At 45.0% G+C, this 20,852-nt stretch overlaps 1 protein-coding gene across 1 annotated transcript in view; it reads left to right on the plus strand.

Annotated features, from left to right (window-relative positions):
- Positions 1 to 20,852, plus strand: part of LRRC32 (leucine rich repeat containing 32) — a 360,881-nt gene that overhangs the window by 277,732 nt on the left and 62,297 nt on the right. The gene's annotated exons all lie outside the window — the stretch shown is intronic.

Genomic DNA, 20,852 nt, shown 5'->3' on the forward strand with positions numbered 1-20,852 from the left:
GATTTACTGTGCAGGTTTATGCAACTTTTGGGGGGTACTTTTTGAGCTGTGGGGGAAAAATCTACTCTATATTTACGATGAGATTTTCAATGGCAAATATTTTGGACAAATTGAGCCAGTTTTATTTCAGAACAGTGAAAGGCATTGCTTCTTAGTAAAGGGTCAGGGCTATTTTTCCTATGCTGTATTTCACCTTCCACACTTTAGCCATTTTGTCCATGTAGAGCTTGTCCTAAAAATAAAGTAAATGGGAAAAGTTGGGTTTCTTCTGCCTTCTCCTTCCCCTCCTACACTGTCTTAGAACTCCGTAATTGCTATACCATTTTTGTTCAGACTCCCCCTCATTTTTATATAGAGGTTCATTTTGAGGTAGAGGTCAAACCTGGAAAAATTTAGCTCAATAGTTGAAAAGCTTTAGAAAGTTATGAATGACTGAGCACAGGAGGCTAGAAGATAAATTGTTATGCAATCTTAACTACAGGGGTTAAGGCAAATGAATAAGGGACAGAAATTGTCATAATTAAATCAGAAATGTCGGAAGCTATTTCATAACTGTCATCTGAATGGTTGCTGTTGGATTTCTTCCAAATGTAATAGTATTTTCATTTTAATGAGCTGTTTTATTATGGGCACTTCTTCTGACTTGTACAAGTGGTTATATTAATATAGCAGTATGGGTAAAAAACAAACAATCCCACCTATCTTCCCAAATTTGAACCTTTCCGTTGGATTCACCATAACATTAGAAATGGCAAACTTAATATAGCACTTATCTAATTTGGGTAATTGTAGGCCAAATCAATGGGATTTTCATTAATCTGACAAAATTAAATAAATAGGTATATCGCCAATTATTATTTATCTCCTAGAACTGGAAGGGACCTCAGAAGGTCAAGTCCAGCCCCCTGCCTTCATTAGCAGGACCAAGTACTGATTTTTGCCCCAGATTCCTAAGTGGTCCCCCCTCAAGGACTGAGCTCACAACCCTGGGTTTAGCAGGCCAGTGCTCAAACCACTGAGCTATCCCTCCCCCAAATTGAAGGTATTGGTGTTTTAATGGCACATATTGTATGTTAATACAACTTTATTATAGTAGCACCTAGCTAGGATTGGGGTCTCATCATGTTGAACACTATACAAACATAGTAAAGGACAGTCCATATCCTGAAGAGCATCTTCCTAGAAATCAAACGCAGAATAAGTTCCTGCAAACTGATAATCATGGGCAGATCCCGACAGCCACAGAGAACCCCACACAAGTGTACGCTCAGATGTCCTCACACACATGCTGGCTTACAGGATTCGTGCACAAGTTTATTTATCAAGAGTTTTAAATATGCAAGAAACTTATACAAGGCACAGTGTTCTGTCGCCCAGGTTGCGATATCTGTAATCAAACAATTATATGTACTTTATCCCACAGTGAATCCTGTTGACTTCACTGAGATTGCTTGTGTTATGGGTATGTCGATGCTACAATTAGATGCTTGTGGCTGGCCCATGCCAGCTGACCCGCGCTTGCAGGGCTCGGGCAAAGGGGCTGTTTAACTGCAGTTTAGCTATTTGGGCTCGGGCTGCAGCCTAGGCTCTAGGACCTTCCCACCTCACAAGGTCCTAGAGCCCAGGCTGCTGCCTGAGCCTATGTCTACTCAGCAGTTAAACAGCCCCTTAGCCCGAGTCAGCTGACATGGGGCAGCCACAGGTTTTTAACTGCAGTGTAGACATACCCTAATATACTCTTCAGTGTGAGCAAGAGTATCACAGACTGGCCTATATTTTTTCCCTTGAGGAAATACAGGCTGATGATAGAGTTGTAGGAGTTGTTTGGAACACTGGACGCTATAAAGGTATCTACCAAAAGGGAGAAAGTAATTTTATAATAAAACTAACAGAAAAGCCATCAGAGCCAGAAACTTTATTGAGAAAAGAGGTTTTATAGCCTAAAGTATTTCTCTCACTGTGTAATAAGCTCTGAAAGTGATCTTTCAGTAAATTGATATTCAAACAATATCTGAAATAACTTGTACTCTGAGTGCTTGCTCATGTCCATTCCATGGTAGGTGTGTGCATGCTGCTTGCACTGTTGCCAGACATTTTTTCACGCAGTGGTATCCAGCAGGCTGCCTCTGGTACTGTGTGCTTATGTGCTGGTATAAGGGATACCACCAGCTCTGCACCCTTTCAGATCCTTCTTACTGCCTGTGACGGTTGCTGTAACCTCTCCTCTTGCTTTTGCAGGGCGATTATCAGTGGTTTCTCTCTGTTTCATAGTTTAGTCTATAGTTTAGTTTTAGTGTATATATTGTAAATACTTTCACTGTAGATTACTACCCCTTCCCCTATCGTTAAGGGGCTCCCTTCACCCCTGGGGCCAGGCATGTCCCAGTTCCTGGCCTTTAAATCTTGTGCCTCCTGTGGCAAGCCTATGCCCATGAACGACCCACACTCTAGTTGTCTGAAGTGTCTGGGAGAGTCTTACATGAAAGACTGCTGCCAAATTTGTTGGGACTTTGAACTTCGCACAAAGTAGTCACGCTAAGGCTGTCTTAAGGGGGGCTGCTCTCAGATTGCTTTCAGAACCAAGCCACTCTGCTTCAACACCGAGCACTTGAGCCTCAATGTGAAGCATGTCTCTGGTGCCGAAAGAGAAGTACAAAAAGCAGCACACCGACAGAGGGCTCTTGGTGCCAAAGAAAGGCAAGCAAGGGGAAGGCGGTGGAGTGCAACCTGCATTGGGTCACTCCTCCACCCTGGTCCCATGGCGACACCATCGACTCCACCAAGATCGTTGAGTCCAGTGTGGAACCCAACATCGGAAAGTCATGATGGCACAAGTGGAATTGTGATGTCTTTAACCTCAGAGGCCTTTGCAACGGCCAGACACTTGTCACTCCCAGTCCCACTGACTCTGATAGGTCAGCCACCAGCTTCTTCATCCTTGAGCAGGAGAGAGCTCTGAGCTCCTTTCTGGCACCGGGCCTACCAGCTCCTTCTAGTGGCAAGCCAACTCTTCTGTCCTCTGTGAGGTCATCCCTGGCCCACTATCCGTCACAGGACCCTTGAGGGGCAATGATCAGAAGCAGTGAGAGGTACTGCTCTTCTGTGGTCACCTAGGGAGGATTCTTCATCTGAGTCTGACACGGAGCCTTGTGTTCAACATAAGGGTCACTGTTACCCATCCTACATGGTGCTGGACCTTGGTGTGGATCCCCCCGCTGGTACCTGGCCAGGAGGACAGTGGTCTTTGCAGTAGCCATTCTGGAACTCTTGGGGGTTTCCCCCGGAACCAGGTTCACCCTCCCACTGTTCATACTTGGTTGCTTCCAAGAGGCAGGCTCCTGCTCTGCCATGATCAGCACCGGCCCCTACCCCAGTACCAACCCTGCGACTGATTTACAGGACGTGGCACCTATGAAGGTTATTGAGGCTGAAGAAAGGGAAGAAGCCCCTCCTCCAGTACAGAACTCTTCCTCCTCCTCCTCCCCAGATGAGGACGTCTCAGGGCTGAGCAGCTTGTTTCCCCAAGATAACTTTTAGGCTGATCGAGAGCTTCTAAAGCAGATACAGCTAACCTGAGGCTTGAGATTGAGGAGCTCAAAGAATCATTTCACAGCCTCATTGACGTTCTGGCTGCAACAGCTCCATCTAAAGTGGCCTGACCCATTAACAAGGCAGTAATGGGTCTGATCAGAGCCCTGGTGTCACGGAGTCCCTGGGTGATGCTCTGGAACTGCTCCCCCCAAAGCCAGTCAGAACTGTGGGGAGCCTCCTCTCCCTTGGAGCAGACTCTTCAGGGCAAGAAGCTCACACGGCTTCACCTTCCTGGGTCTGACCTTGGAGCATTCAGCATATGCCCCTCCATGTGCTTCCCACGGCAAGTCCACCCAGGCGTGGTTCTGGGAAGCCAGAGGGTCCTGCACGCACCCCCACTTTGCAGTCAGACGGGACTCTTAGCCAGCCAGTAAAACAGAGGTTTATTAGATGATAGGAACAAGGTCTAAAACAGAGCTTGTAGGTACAGAGAACGGGACCCCATCAGCTGGGCCCATTCTGGGGCTCAACGAGCCAGACAACCTCGTCTACCCTCACTTCCTGTCCCCAGCCAGCTCCAAACTGAAACCCCTTCTAGCCCCTCCTTTCTGGCCTTTGTTTCTTTCCTGGGCCAGGAGGTCACCTGATCTTTGTTCACCTTTAGTCATCTTCTTGCAGCGGGGGAAGGGCCCCAGCCATTTGTTGCCAGGAGACAGAGTGTCGGCTATTTATGCACGCTGGAGACTTAAGAAATGCATAGGGGAAACTGAGGCACCCACACAGTATTCAGAGGAAACATTAAGACCAGTCCCACTGCGTCACACCTGATTGACCCTATCTTCTCTGCCTCCTACTTTGAAGAGGGAAGAGAAGAAATATTATGTGCAAACCAGTGGGTATGAGTATCTGTACTCTCACCATCCTCCAGGGTCTCTCGTGTATCAGCGGCTAACAAAAGGGACAGAGTGTCAGTCGAGCACCCCCAAACAGAAAGATGCAAAGAAACTTGTTCTGTTTGTGAGGCAAGTTTATTTGACAGTGGTCTACAGCTACTTATCTCAAATCAGCAAGCTTTACTGGGGAGATACTACAGTTTGTGAGACTCCTTGTCCAAATTGAAGGACTCCAGGCCCCAAGACTTAAGGCAGGAATTCTCAGCCCTCTTAGTAGCAGGAAAAAATGTTGCCAGCGCCTCTCTACAGGCAGCACTGGACTCAACAGACATGGTGGCCTCTCCTGTCACCATGAGACGATGCTGTTAGCTGCAGTCCTTGGGATTCCCTCAGGAGGTCCCACAGTCTATCCAGGACCTCCCTTTCAAAGACTCCTTGCTATTTTCAGAGCAGATGGACATGAGACTACACGGCCTTAAGGACTCAAGGGTCACTCTCAGGTCCCTGGGCCCCTATGCTCCGTCCACTTTGAGGAAGCACTTCAGGCCCCAACAGCTGCCACGCTTCTCCACTCTGCCTCCAAGCCAGGACCCCTATAAGAGAAACGGGAGAGGTTACAAGAGCCATCAACCGCTTCTGTCCACCTCAGCCTCCCAGCCGTGGTCACATAGCTGCTACGGTGGGCCCAAGCAGGCCTTTTGAAGGTGCACCTGAGGATACTATACTTGCTTCAAATCCTACCTCCCCTTTTATCTTTTCACCGACTATCCCACTTCAGCCTGGCATGGTCCTGCGTAGCATTGGACTGCTGAATGCTAAATACTGTGGCGATCAATTATACCCTGCAATTTTCATCTACACCTCCCTCCCACCCCTGTCCTGCTTCAGGGACCCTTCTCACAAGTAACTCTTTGCTCAGGAGTTGCAGACTGCCCTACGGTTGGGGGCTGTGGAGGAAGTACCTTGAAACTTGAGAAGGAAGGGGTTTTACTCATTATTTCCTAATCCCAAAGGCCAAAGGGTGCCTTTGTCCTCTCCTGGACCTGTGTCACCTCAACAGATATCTCAAGAAACTGAGGTGCCACATGGTCTCCCTGTCTTCCATCATTCCCTCCCTGAATTCAGGTGACTGGTATGCTGCCCTCAATTTGAAGGATGCTTACTTTCACATTTCTATCTTTCCTGGCTGCAGAAGATTTCTCAGGTTTATTGTAAACCAGACTCATTACCAATTCACTGATCTTCCCTTCGGCCTGTCTGCAGCCCCCGGGGTTTTCATGATGTGCATGGCAGTGATAGCTGCCTTCCTCTGAGGGTGAGGCATTCAGGTCTACCCGTACCTTGATGACTGGCTGATCAAGGGTTGTTCAGAGGCTCAAGTAAAGAACGGCATTAACCTGGTCCAAGCCACCTTTCAAGCACTGGGCTTGTTGATAAATGAGTAAAAGTCGACTCTTACTCCAATTCAGAGAATAAAGTTTATCAGGGCAGAGCCATCCTTTCTTCTGGAGGCCCAGTTCCAGACTATGTTGGATTTGATATCCAAGGTCATGGTGCACTCAATCACAACAGCCCAGGTTTGCCTCAAGCTACTGGGACACATGACAACATGCACATACGTGGTCCAGCACGCAAAGCTATGCCTCAGGCCCCTGCAGACATGGCTAGCTTCAGTTTACTCTCTGAACAGACACCACTTGGACTCTGCGCATACTGTTCCAATCCTGGTTCTCATCTCCCTCAACTGGTGGAAGGACCCATGGTCGATGATGATGGGACTCCCCTTTGTTGCTCCCCCTCCTCACCTCCCTCCCCAGCCATCAATGTCCCTAATCTCAGATGCATTGGACCTGGGTTGGGGAGCGCACCTCAACAGCCTCAGGACTCAAGGCCTGTGGTCCCAGGAAAAAAACACCCTGCATACAAACATCAGGGAGCTCAGAGTGGTCTGCTTGGCTTGCCAAGTGTTCCTTCGCTGGATGACAAGCAAGGTCGTGCAAGTTCTGATGGACAATACCGCAACCATCTTCTACATCAATAAGCAAGGAGGTGCTCGTTCCTCCGCCCTGTGTCAGGAGGCTGTTCGTCTATGGGACTTGTGCATGAAGCACTCCATCCACCTTGAGGCTTCATAACTTCTGGGAGCCCAGAATGCATTGGCATATCACCTCAGCAGATTCTTCTCCTCTCACCAAGAGTAGTCCCTTTGTTACCCCTCTTTGCTTAATATGGGGGTGGAAGCAGTTGGTCGGTCTGAGGCCTACACCTTCACCCAGAGGTCACCAAGGTTATTTTCTAAAGGTGAGAGTCTCCCCAAGTGGACCTGTTTTGCAGAACAGGAAATGCCATCAGTTTTGCTCAGTGAGAGGGCACAGCCTGGCCTTCCTCTCCAATGCCTTCCTGCTTCTTTGGACAGAACTCCTATTTTACGTGTTCCTCCTGGTTCCTCTGGTTCACAAGGTCCTCCTGAAAATCAGACGCGCAAGGTGAGAGTTATTCGTAGAGCCCCGGCATGGCCTCGCCAACACTGGTTCAGCATGCTGCTAAATCTATCAGTATTAACCCCACTTCCACTCCTGCTCCATCCGGATTTGATCTCTCAAGACCACGGTCAGTTACTCCACCCAAATCTCAGCTCCCTTCACCTAACTGCATGGAAGTTATATGGCTGAACCCAGAGGAGCAACCTTGTTTGGAACAAGTTTGACAGGTCTTGCTGGGTAGTAGGTGGCCCTAATGGATGGCTTCCTACCTCACCAAATAGAACCGTTTTTTGATCGAGGCATCCCAACAAGACCTCTTTCTGACTCAGTCTTCCCTTCAGTCTGTCATGAGCTATTTGTTCCATCTTAAGCAACAAGGTCTGTCCCTTGTATCCATCAAGGGGCATGTAGCAGCAATTTCAACTTTTCACTCACAGATGAACGGCAGGTCAGTGTTCTTTGACGAAATTACAGTCTGCTTTCTTAAAGTCGTGGAGAGATTTTATCCTCAGATCAGCGAGCCAATCATCACCCTCTCTCCCCCACCATGGAAATGTGTTGAGGTTCACAGGTCCTCCCTTTGAGCCGTTGGCATCGTGCACTCTACTGCTTCTTTCTTGGAAGGTCACCTTCCTGGTAACAATCACCTCAGCCAGAAGGGTCTCTGAAATCAAGGCCCTTACACCAGAGTCACCGTATCCAGTGTACTTCAAGGACAAGGTCCAACCCCCACCAGGCCTTCCTACCAAAGATGGTTTCACAGTTCCATAGCAACCAGGCCATTTTCCTGTCAGTCCACTTCCTGAAGCCTCACAAGAATTCAGAAAAGTGGTGACTTCACTCATTGGATGCAAGGTGTGCCCTCCCCCTCTACATCATGAGAACTAAACCCTTTTGCAGATCTACAGAACTCTTTGTGGCAGTAGCAAAAAGGATGTCAGCTCAGAGAATCTCATCCTGAATAACATCCTGTATTCAGGCATGCTATGAGCAGGTGAATGTCCCACCTTTAGCTGTTGTGCTGGATCACTGTACAAGAGCTCAGGCCTCTTCAGCAGTGTTCCTCGCCCAGCTTCTGATCCAAGACATCTGCAGGGCCGCAACCTGATCGTCACTGCATAACCTGTCATCCCGCTATGCTATCCCCACAGGCGTGAAACTGATGCCAGGTTCAAGAGAGCTGGGTTTCAGTCCCCATGTTCATGAGCTCTGAGCCCACCTCTGGGTACTGCTTGTGAGTCACTTAACATGGAAAAAATGGTTGCTAACCTTTCCATAACTGTTGTTCTTCGAGATGTGTTCTTCATGTCTGTTCCATGACCCACCCTCTTACCCCTCTGTGGGAGTTGACTGGCAAGAAGGGACTGAGAGGGTATGGGTCTGGTGGGTACCAGCACGTAAGTGTGTGGCACCAGAGGACGCTAGAGCCAGCCCAGTGAATACTACTGGTAGAAAAATCTCTGGCATCAGTGCATGTGAAACACACACACACCTAATGTGGAATAGACATGAGCAACCCATCTCAAAGAACAACAGTTTAGGAAAGGTTAGTAATCATTTTATTTAAAGAAGTTACATATTTGTCTTGCAAATGTCAACTTTGGTTAGTGACTCTTTAATTAAAAAGGAGTAGGTTTATGTGGAATATACACAGCTTGTTCCTAAGAAATTTAAAGCACACTATGCAGGCCCTTCTGTACCCTTTGACTGAAGATCTGAGATCTCAGCATTGTTATGCTAGCACAACACATCAGTAGAAAAACATGGTATTTATTAGATTGTTTCTGCTTCATAGTACTGAAAGATTGTGTAAGTATGCAGTCGAGCATTGCTTTTATGACTTTCACCAAGTACATGATACAGAACTATAGATCCCACATCAGTGTCATACATAACACCGGGTACCCTGGTCAGTATCAGAAATGATTGTGGAAAGCTTGAAAGTATTACTACTTAGCAGGTGAGCAGAGTTCTCCCCATTTAGCTGTTTTAAATTTTAATCCTGTATGTATATCAGCTTTGTAGAAGAGATATTTACTGAGAAATCTGTGGTTAGAGACGAGACCTTGGCATATGATAAAGTGCCATTTCCTGTTACTGTAAAAGCTTGGTTTGGCAAATACTTGGTATGTGTACAATTTAACTTAATGTGTTCTAGTCTTTCCATAGTATTTCACATTTCATACTAACAAAATGGCTGTTGGGTCAGATTCTCCAGTATGATCGAACCTCTACACCTCTCAGGCAGCAAGAAGAAGCCAGAGTCTGGATATAACTGGCTGGCTGAGATTTTCCCCACCACTGGGGATCTCTCAGCAGGAATAAAGCCTGCGGAGCCAGCTCTGGCTCTCTGCTGGAGTATGGATGTTGATGCTCAGTTGTCATATGGTCCCTGAAGGCTGACCATAGCTCCATCGAGCTTGGTAGCGTGTTTCCCAACAGTGCCCTGTATCTTCAAAGAAGGTGAACTTTCCTCAAATCTATTGGGCCCACTTTGTAGGACTGGGTGGAACTTTCCTGACCCTCATTGATTTATGCCTACAGTAATGTCCTGTAAGGTCAAGATTTTGAAAAATGGTTAATAATGATTTTGGGGTGCCTGACTTGAGATTCTGTAAAGGGGCCTGACTTTCAAAAAGTGCTGAGCACCCTCCCTTAAAGATGTGTCAAACTGGCCATCCAAAATCAGAGACACTGAAATCACTAGTCACTTTCTAAAATCTTGGCCTAAATTGAATTCAGCTAGTGAAGTTGTAAATGTTTTGCCTATTCATTTAAAACATTAAATATTTTTAGCACCCAATCTTGCAAAGGTCAACATGTGCCTAACTTTACTTGGACAAATGGGACTACTCACGGTAAGTAAAGCTAAATGGGTGTAAATCTTTGCAGGATCAGGGCTTTATTTTGCTTAACCACCTGAATATTATTTGAATTGTGCAGGTTGGTTGTAGCATGTATTTTGATGATGAAACCTCTTTAATCTTCCTTAAACTTGCTGCCTTGAATGTCAAATGTCTCCTCTTATTCTCTTTATTAAGAACATATCTTCTCTTCCCTCCCTCATAATACTTTAATCCAGGAGTTCTGAAACTGGGGCGTTAGGACCTGTCAGGGGGTCGAGAGGTTATTACATGGGGGTTGCGAGCTGTCAGCCTCCTCCCCAAACCCCGCTTTGCCTCCAGCATGTATAATGGTATTAAATATTTTTAAAAGTGTTTTTAATTTATAAGAGGGGGTCACATTCAGAGGCTTGCTATGTGAAAGGGGTCACCAGTTCAAAAGTTGGAGAACCACGGCTCTAATCTTTCCTGTTAGCCTTCACTGAAGCTTTCTATTTTGATTGACCAGTTTGAGAGACGGTGACCACTGTAGCATCTGTAGGAAGTATGCGAGGGCATGAATTCTATAATGCAATTATAATTGTTTCTCCATAAATCGTCTTTGTTTTCTTAGCGTAACAGTCATATTTCTGTCTGCTAAAAACAGATGCTACATAAGCCTGAAGAAACTGTCATGGGATCAGTGGCTAATAGGAAGAGAGGTGTAGTAACTCACCTCCTGGCACTTGTGCCGGGCTGCAGCAGGAATGCAGCAGCACACAGTGCTGTCCTGGCTAGAGAAATGACCAGTGAGAAGGGAGCTCGAGCTGGGGCCACGGGCTTGCAATCTGCCTGAAGGGGCAGTTGGAAAAAGGTGTTAGAGGAGGTGTAGAATTGAGATGCTGAGCTAGCACATGAACCAGAGCCTGGGTAGGAGGTGAGGGGATACAATGAAAGAAGAACAAGAGGGTAAAAGTAGAGAACTGGGAAGTGAGAAGGAAGAAAGAAGGTAAATAGAAAAGATTTCAGGTCAGGATAAGCCAAAAAAAAAAAAAAGACCTGGATACATGAGCGGACACTGTTAGAGAAGAAGAGGGAAATAAAATCTTAAGACTTACCAGAGTGTGAGCCTCAAGGGAAAAAACTGAAAGGAAATAGAATTGGTGGAAAAGGTAATTGGTCAAAAAATTGGGTTAGATGCAAACATCCTGGAAGCAATAATGAGAACCTCCCCTCCCTCACAAAGTACCTAAAGTACATGAACAGAGAATTACTGAACATCTGTTGATGGAATACAGTTCAAAGGTGACTAATGGACAAGTGAGAACCCAATAAGTGAAGAAACCTCATTTGTGGATAAACTCAGTGAAAAGAGGTACAGCCACAGGAACAGTGACTCTAAGGAGCTCTTCAAGCTGAATAGAAGCAAAGAACAGGACAGCAAAAATGGAGTTGGACTTACAGCGAAGAAGAGGAAAACTTGGTTGTTTGAAGTGACGTAGTGTATTGTAGAGTAATCTCTTTTGTTCTTGTTAATAACAATGTATTTGGTACTAACTGCTCACCATGTAAAAGCTCATAAAGATTAATGAGTTCGTAACCTATAGTTTATTACTATAAATAATAAGCCTTTTGGTAATGTTCTATATTATTTATGCTTCTGGTACAATTTTGGGGTTTTACTGTATAAAGTTCTAAAAATTTAAAATGATCCCTTCGTCTTGGTTTGCCCCTTCACACAGTTCGTCTAGACTAGCCAGGTCACCACAAATTGACACACAACCCCTAGTCCTCCCATCAAAGAAAGTGACATTTTAAAAAAGAAGAAACTCTGCAAGATGTGTACATTACTAACAAAAGCAACAATAAGGCCTTATCAATGTAATCCTCATCATTTCTTTCCCCATAACAGCTCTTTGCTTTTCATGGTTAAGCCTTAATATAGAATGTGAGCTCTTTAGGGTGGAAATTATGTCTTCTATTTCTCAAGTGTCATGCACATTTGTGGTACTAGGTTTCACTATACAGTATTTGTCCTTTTGAACTTTGCTTTATAAAATATTGCAGCCTCCCCAGAGGAGAGACTGAATAAACTCTGACCTTTATGCTCAGACTTAACACCTATTCAAAGCAAAATAAATTGTCCATATTATCTAAGCTGGGTGTTTTTTGTAACATTCCTTTTAGCAACTGCGATTGTAGAAGATCATAGAATACTCCAGAGACTAAACTCTTCAAAGTTTCTTCAAGAACCATCATCAGAGGTGACACAACTTTTCACTGTAATGGACTTCACTTCTTACATAGTGAAGCAAATTCTGTTGGAGGGCACTCCTACACAACAAAACATAAAACTCCCTTTACCATCAGCCTTTTCCTGATAATAGGTGCATTTGCAATAACGAACAAACGTTAAAATCCATAAAAATTCCCAGGCTTGACATTGGATTGTCCCTTAAGTAAATCCTCTGCCGCAAATGCAGGAAACAGTCCATAGTATGCAATTATATACTAAGTACTCAACAATCCTGTGTAGCACTTCTCCCAAAGGACACTGTTCACCAAGTATATGAACCCACACCATTGGAATTAAGTTGGAACAGCTAGTTTGTTTCCTTTCTCAGACGGCTTTTCTTGGTTGATTGGCCTGTTGTTTCCATAGAAATGCATTGCCTATTATTTAACTTAAATTCATGGAAAATCATCCTGAATGGCTGAAAACTAGTTAAGTTTCTACTTGTTATCCCCACAACCGTCAACAGTATTAGGAGGCTTGGGACAGTATCAACCGCTGAGGTCATATAGGCAATCAACTGTAGCGTGCGTTCAGGGGAAACTATTACAGTGATGTGGAGCTGGGTCAGGTATTTTAATATTCAAACTAAAATTTCATTAATGAGATCTACTTCGCCTCCTCTCCACATCCCCCAAATTTCTAACCTATTCTTTCCTTTTAAAATGTTGATTTTTATTAGCACTGTTTAACCGCCTATACCCCTGCATAAACGTATAAGCGTTGTCATGTAGTATCTGTCTATGGCCTGAGCGCATCACAATCTTTGATGTATTTATTCTCACAACACCCCTGTGATGTACAGTAGTTTATCTCCAATGTACAAATGGCAGAGTGAGGCGCAGAGAGGCTAAGGCCCAGGTTGTCAAAGGTATTTCAGCTCCTAACTTCTGTTGGATTCAGTAGAAGTTAGGAGTCCAAGGACATTTTGAGAACCTGAACCTTAAAGTGACTTGTCCAGACACACAGAAAATCAGTGATGGAGCAGGGAATTGAATTCTAGTCCCAGGCCAGCACCCTAACTATTGGACTATTCTTATTATTGTAACAATACAGTTGCTCTAAATATCGGGTTTCTGTGGTTCCCCTTGCCCCAATAATTCTTTTAATAACAGAGAGTGGCCATACTGGTCCATCTAGTCCAGTGTCCTGTCTTCCGACAGTGGAGAATGCCAGGTGCCCCAGAGGGAATACACAGAACAGGTAATCATCAAGTGATCCATTCCCTGTTGCCCAGTCCCAGCTTCTGGCAAACAGAGATTAGGGATACCATTCATGCCCATCCTGGCTAATAGCCATTGATGGACCTATCCTCCATGAACTTATCTAGTTCTTTTTTGAACCCTGTTATAGTCTTGGCCTTCACAACATCCTCTTGCAAAGAGTTCCACAGGTAGACTGTGTGTTGTGTGAAAAAATACTTCCTTTTTTTGTTTTAAACCTGCTGCCTATTTGGTGACCCCCTAGTTCTTGTGTTATGAGAAGGTGTAAATAACACTTCCTTATTTACTTACTTCACCCCAGTCATGATTTTATAAACCTCTATTGTATCCCCTTAGTAATCTCTTTTCCAAGCTGAAAAGTCCCAGTCTTATTAATCTCTCCTCATATGGAAGCTGTTCCATAACCCTAATAATTTTTGTTGCCCTTTTCTGAACCTTTTCCAATTCCAATATACCTTTTTTGAGATGGGGCAACCACATCTGCATGCAGTATTCAAGATGTGGGCATACCATGGATTTATATAGCAGCAATATGGTATTTTATATCTTATTATTTATCCCTTTCTTATTGATTCCTTACATTCTGTTCGCTTTTTTGACTGTCACTGTACATTGAGTGGATATTTTCAGAGAACTCTTCACAATGACTCCAAGATCTCTTTCTTGAGTGATAACATCAGCTAATTTAGAGCCTATAATTTTATATGTAGCGTTGGGATTATGTTTTCCAATGTGCACTACTTGGGCCTGGTCTACACTACGAGTTTATCTTGAATTTAGCAGCGTTAAACCAAATTAACCCTGCACCAGTCCACACAATGAAGCCCTTTACTTCAATATAAAGGACTCATAATATCGATGTCTGTACTCCTCCCCGATGAGGGGAGTAGCACTGAAATTGGTATTGCCATTTCGAATTAGGGTTAGTGTGGCTGCAATTCGACAGTATTGGCCTCTGGGAGCTATCCCACAGTGCACCATTGTGACCGCTCTGGACAGCAATCTGAACTCAGATGCACTGGCCAGGTAGACAGAAAAAGCCCTGTGAACTTTTGAATTTCATTTCCTGTTTGACTAGCGTAGAGAACACAGGTGACCACACAGAGCTCATCAGCACAGGTAACCATGCAGTCAGAATCGAAAAAGAGCACCAGCATGGACCGTACGGGAGGTACTGGATCTGATTGCTACATGGGGAGATGATTGCATGCTAGCAGAACTCTGTTCCAAAAGACGAAATGCCAAAACATTTGAAAAAATTTCCAGGCACATGATGGAGATAGGCCACAATAGGGACTCATTACAGTGCCGCGTGAAGGTTAAGGAGTTCAGACAAGCCTACCAGAAAACCAAAGAAGCAAATGGAAGGTCCGGGGCAGAGCCGCAAACATGCTGCTTCAACACTGAGCTGCATGCAATTCTAGGGGGGGGGGGCCGCCACCACTACCCCACCCCTGTCCGTGGATTCAGAGGACAAAGTAATCTCAGCCATGGCTGAGGATTCTGCAGACGGGGAAGATGAGGAGGAGGAGGAGGAGAATGAGCTTGCGGAGAGCACACAGCACTGCTTTCTCCCCAACAGCCAGGAGATTTTTCTCAGTCTGACTGAAATACCCTCCCAACCCTCCCAAGCCATTATCCCAGACCATGAAGCCATGGAAGGGACATCTGGTGAGTGTACCTTTGTAAATATAAAACATGGTTTAAAAGCAAGCTTTTAAAAATGATTAATTTACCCTGAGGACTTGGGATGCATTCGCGGCCAGTACAGCTACTGGAAAAGTCTGTTAACATGTCTGGGGATGGAGTGGAAATCCTCTAGGAACATCTCTATGAAGCTCTCCTGGAGGTACTCCAAAAGCCATTGCAGAAGGTTTCTGGGCAGGGCAGCCTTATTCTGTCCTCCGTGGTAGGACATTTGACCACGCCATGCATGTAGCAAGTAATCTGGTATCACTGCATGACAAAGTCTGGCAGCGTATGGTCCCAGTGATTGCTGGCAATCAAGCAACATCCGTTCTTTATCTCACTGTGTTATCCTCAGGGGAGTGATATCGTTCATGGTAACCTGGTTGAAATATGGGAATTTAAGGGGACAGAGGTAGCCATTCCTACGGGGCCGTTTGCCTGTGGCTGAAAAGAAATCCTTCCCTGCAGTTAGCCAAGCAGGGGAGGGGAGGGGGTTGGCGCTGAGCTTTTCGCATTTGGCTAGCAGGGATCTTCCCTGATACCAGCCACACGGTGGGGGGAGGGGTAAAGTGATCATTGCAGAGAATTGGATAGGGTGGGGGCTTAGTTTGGTTTCTGCTGCTTTAAGTTAACAGAAAAGCCGCAGCACTCAACGGGCTTTGCTTGGTATGTGGGAAAGGAGGGTGCTGGTTTTATGAAGGCTGCAGAAGCTGAAAGACAATGGCTTACCATGGCCGCATGCAAGCTGAATTCTGTTGCCTGGACTTGCATCCGTGATCTCTAACATCAAAGCCACAGGCACTCAATATTAAGATGCAAAATGTGACCTTGTACTGAAATCACATGTGCTATGTAATGCGAATAGTGTTGTTCACCGTGAAAGAGTATAAGCATTGTTCTGTAAAATGTATCTTTTTAAATACTTCTCTCCCTTTTTTTCCCTCCCTCCCACAGCTGCAAATTTTTCAAGCCTCCCTGTTCTGTCTCGAAGACTATCTCAAATAAGGCAGTGGAAAAAAAGGACGTGAGACAAAATGTTCTCTGAAATCATGGAAATGACCCACAATGAAAGAGCTCATCTGAATGAGTGGAAGGACGCGGTATCAAAGTACAGGAAAGATGCCAGTGAACATGAGGACAGGAGGGACGAATGTGAAGAGAGGAGGGACGCTCGAGATGAGAGGTGTCGGCAGGAAGATCAAAGGTGTCAGCAGTAAGATCAGAGGAGGCATGATGCAATGCTGAGGCTGTTGCGTGATCAAACTAACATGCTCCGGCATCTGGTGGAGCTTCAGGAACAGCAGCAGGATCACAGAGTGATGCTGCAGCCCCTGTATAACCGCCCTCCCACCTCTCCAAGTTCCATAGCCTCCTCACCCACACGTGTAAGAATGCGGGGGGGAGGGGAGGCTCCGTGCACCCTCCCACTCCACCCCAGTGGACAGCCCAAGCAAAAGGCTGTCATTATTTTGAACTTCTGAAGTGGCCTTTTCCTTCCCTCCTATCCTCCTTCCAAACCCCACCCAGGCTACCTTGTCAGTTCTCTCCCACTTTTTATAATCAGTTAATAAAGAATACATGATTTTTAAACAATAGTGACTTTATTTCCTTAGAAAGCAAGCTGTGATTGAAGGGGGAGGGTGGGTTGCTTACAGGGAATGAGTCAATCAAGGGATCAGGTTTTCATCAAGGAGAAGCAAACAAAACTTTCACACTGTAGCCTGGCCAGTCATGAAACTGGTTTTCAAAGCTTCTCTGATGCCCAGCGCTTCCTGGTGTGCTCTTCTAATCGCCCTGGTGTCTGGCTGCGCGTAATCAGTGGCCAGGTGATTTGTCTCAGCCTCCGAGCCCGCCATAAAGGTCTCCCCCTTACTCTCACAGAGATTGTGGAGCACACAGCAAGCAGCAATAATAATGGGTATATTGGTTTGACTGAGGTCTGAGTGAGTCAGTAACGTGCGCCAGCTTCCCTTTAAACGGCCAAATGCACATTCTACCACCATTCTGCACTTGCTCAGTCTGTAGTTGAACAGCTCCTGACAACTGTCCAGGCTGTCTGTGTATGGCTTCATGAGCCACGGCATCAAGGAGTAGGTTGGGTCACCCAGGATAACTACAGGCATTTCAACATCCCCAACTGTTATATTCTGGTCTGGGACGTAATTCCCTTGCTGCAGCCGTTTAAACAGAGTAGTGTTCCTGAAGACGCAAGCATCATGAACCCTTCCCGACAATCCCATGTTGATGTTGGTGAAACGTCCCTTGTGATCCACCAGTGCTTGCAGCATTGAAAAGTACCCCTTGCGGTTTATGTACTGGATGCCCTGGTGCTCCGGTGCCAAGACAGGAATATGAGTTCCATCTATTGCCCCACCACAATTAGGGAATCCCATTGCAGCAAAGCCATCCACTATGACCTGCACATTTCCCTGAGTCACTACCTTAGGTAGCAGCAGCTCAATGATTGCTTTGGCTACTTGCATCACAGCAGCCCCCACAGTAGATTTTCCCACTCCAAATTGATTCCCGACTGACCGGTAGCTGTCTGGCATTGCAAGCTTCCAGAGGGCTATTGCCACTCGCTTCTCAACTGTGAGGGCTGCTCTCATCTTGGTATTATGGTGTTTCAGGGCAGGGGAAAGCAAGTCACAAAGTTCCATGAAAGTGCCCTTACGCATGCGAAAGTTTCACAGCCACTGGGAATCGTCCCACACCTGCAACACTATGCGGTCCCACCAGTCTGTGCTTGTTTCCCGGGCCCAAAATCGGCATTTCACAGCTAGAACCTGCCCCATTAACAGCATGATCTCCAAAGCACCGGGGCCCGCAGTTTGAGAGAATTCTTTGTCCATGTCCTCATCATTCTCGTCGCCGCGCTGCCATAGCCGCCTCCTCCTCACCTGGTTTTTCAAGTTCTGGTTCAGCATAGACTGCACAAGAATGCACGAGGTGTTTACAATGTTCATGACTGCTGTCTTGAGCTGAGTGGGCTCCATGCTTGCTGTGGTATGGCGTCTGTACAGTTCACCCAAGAAATAAGGCACAAAACAGTTGTCTGCCTTTGCTTTCACGGAGGGAGGGGTGAGGCTGTACCCAGAACCACCTGCGACAATGTTTTTTGCCCCATCAGGCATTGGGATCTCAACCTAGAATCCCAATGGGTGGGGGAGAAGCGGGAACTATGGGATAGCTACCCACAGTGCAATGCTCTGGAAGTTGATGCTAGCCTCGGTGCATGGACGCACACCGCTGAATTAATGTGCTTAGTGTGGCCATGTGCACTCGACTTTATACAATCAGTTGCCCAAAATTGAATCCTGTAAATAATCCTGTAGTGTAGACATACCCTTGGCATTTGTCAACATTGAATTTCATCTGCCAATTTGTTGCCCAGTCATTCAGTTTTGTAGCGCGTGGCAGTCTGCCTGGGATTTAATTATCTTGAGTAGTTTTGTATCATCTGCAAATTTTGCCACCTCACTGTTTACCCCTTTTTCCAGATTGTTTACAAATATGTTGAATATGATTGGTCCCAGTACACACCCTGGGGGACACCACTATTTACCTCTCTTCATTCTGAAAACTGACCATTTATTCTTACCCTTTGTTTCCTATCTTTTAACCAGTTACCAATCCATGAGAGAGCCTTCCCTCTTATCCCATGACAGTTTACTTTGCTTAAGAGCCTTTGTTGAGGGACCTTGTCAAAGGCTTTCTGAAAATTTAAGTATACTATATCCACTGGATTCCCCCTCAAAGAATTCTAGTAGATTGGTGAGGCATGATTTCCCTTTACAAAAACCATGTTGACTCTTCCCCAACAAGATATGTTAATCTATGTGTCTGACAATTTTGTTCTTTGCTATAGTTTCAACCAGTTTGCCCGGTACTGAAGTCAAGCTTACTGGCCTGTAATTGCCGGGATCACCTCTAGAGCCCTTTTTAAAAATTGGCATCACATTAGCTATCCTCCAGTTACTTGGTACAGAAGCTGATTTAAATGTTATGTTACAGACTACAGTTAGTAGTTCTGCAGTTTCATATTTATGTTCCTTCAGAACTCTTGGGTGAATACCATCTGGTCCTGGGGACTTGTTACTGTTTAGCTTATCAATTTGTTCCAAAACCATCTCTAATGGCACTTCAATCTGGGACAGTTCCTCAGATTTGTCACCAAAAAAGAATGTCTCAAGTTTGGGAATCTCCCTCACATCTTCATCTGTGAAGACCAATGCAACAAATTCATTTAGTTTCTCTCCAATGGCCTTATCATCCTTGAGTGCTCCTTGAGCATCTCAATTGTCCAGAGACCTCACTGGTTGTTTAGCAGGTGTTGCACTTAAATAACATTTTGCTATTACTTTTTGAGTCTTTCACTAGCTGTTCTTATTCAAATTCTTTTTTGGCCTTCCTAATTATATTTTTACACTTCATTTGCCAGAGTTTAAACGCCTCCTTTCTATTTTCCTCACCAGGATATAACTTCTACTTTTTAAAGGATGCCTTTTTGCCTCTCATTGCTTCTTTTACTTTGTTGCTTAGCCACAGTGGCTCTTATTTGGTTCTCTTACTATGTTTTTTAATTTGGGGTATACATTTAAGTTGAGCCTCTATTATGGTGTCTTTAAAAAGTTTCCATGCAGCGTCCAGGGATTTTACTTTTGGTGCTGTACCATGTAATTTCTGTTTAACTAACCTCATTTTTGTGCAGTTCCCTTTTCCTGAAATTAAATGTTACAGTGTTGGGCCTCTGTGGTGGTTTCCCTGCCACAGAGATGTTAAATTTAATTATATTATTGTCACTATTAGCAAGCGGTCCAGCTATATTCACCTCTTGGACCTGATCCTATGCTCCACTTAGGACTAAATCAAGAATTGCCTTTCCTCTTGTGGGTTCCCAGACTAGCTGCTCCAAGAAGCAGTCATTTAAGACATTTTATCTCTGCATCTCGTCCTGAGGTGACATGTACCCAGTCAATATGGGGATAGCTGAAATTCCCATTATTGATTTTTTTTTTTTAATTTTAGTAGCCTCTCTAATCTGCCTGAGCATTTCACAGTCACTATCACCATCCTGATCAGGTGGTCGGTAATATATTCCTACTGCTATATTCTTATTATTCAAGCATAGAATTACTATCCATGGTATAGTTTGGTTCATTTAAGATTTTTACTTCATTTGATTCTACGCTTTCTTTCACATATAGTGCCACTCCCCCACCAGCACGACCTGTTCTCTCCTTCCGATATATTTTGTACTCAGGTATTACTGTGTCCCATTGATTATCCTCATTCCATCAAGTTTCTGTAATGCCTATTATATCAATATCCTCAGTTAATACGAGGCACTCTTAATTCACCTATCTTATCATTTAGACTTCTAGCATTGGTATATAAGCATTTTAAAAACTTGTCACTCACTCTTTAGCTGTCTGCCATTACATGGTGTAATCGAATGAGACTTTTTTTCATTTGACTGTTTCTCATCATATCCTACCGGTATTTTATCATCTTCCATCCTCTCCTCCTTATTAGGACATAGGAAATCTCCATTTATAGATGCTTCCTTAAGGGATCTCCATACCACGTGCTCCTCCGCACCTGTCGGCTTTCCACCAGCCCTTAGTTTAAAAACTGCTCTACGACCTTTTTAATTTTAAGCTCCAGCAATCTGGTTCCATCTTGGTTTAGGTGGAGTCCATCCTTCCAGTATACGCTCCCCCTTTCCAAAAAGTTTCCCCAATTCCTAACAAATCTATACTACTCCTCCTTACTCCATCATCTCATCCACGCATTGAGACCCTGCAGTTCTGCCTAACTGGCCTTGCATGTGGAACTGGAAGCATTTCAGAGAATGCTACCATAGAGGACCTGAACTTCAATCTCTTACCCAGCGGCCTACATATGGCCTCCAGGAA

The sequence above is a fragment of the Gopherus flavomarginatus genome, chromosome 1, assembly GCF_025201925.1.
Source record: "Gopherus flavomarginatus isolate rGopFla2 chromosome 1, rGopFla2.mat.asm, whole genome shotgun sequence".
NCBI classification, from domain to species: Eukaryota; Metazoa; Chordata; order Testudines; family Testudinidae; genus Gopherus; species Gopherus flavomarginatus.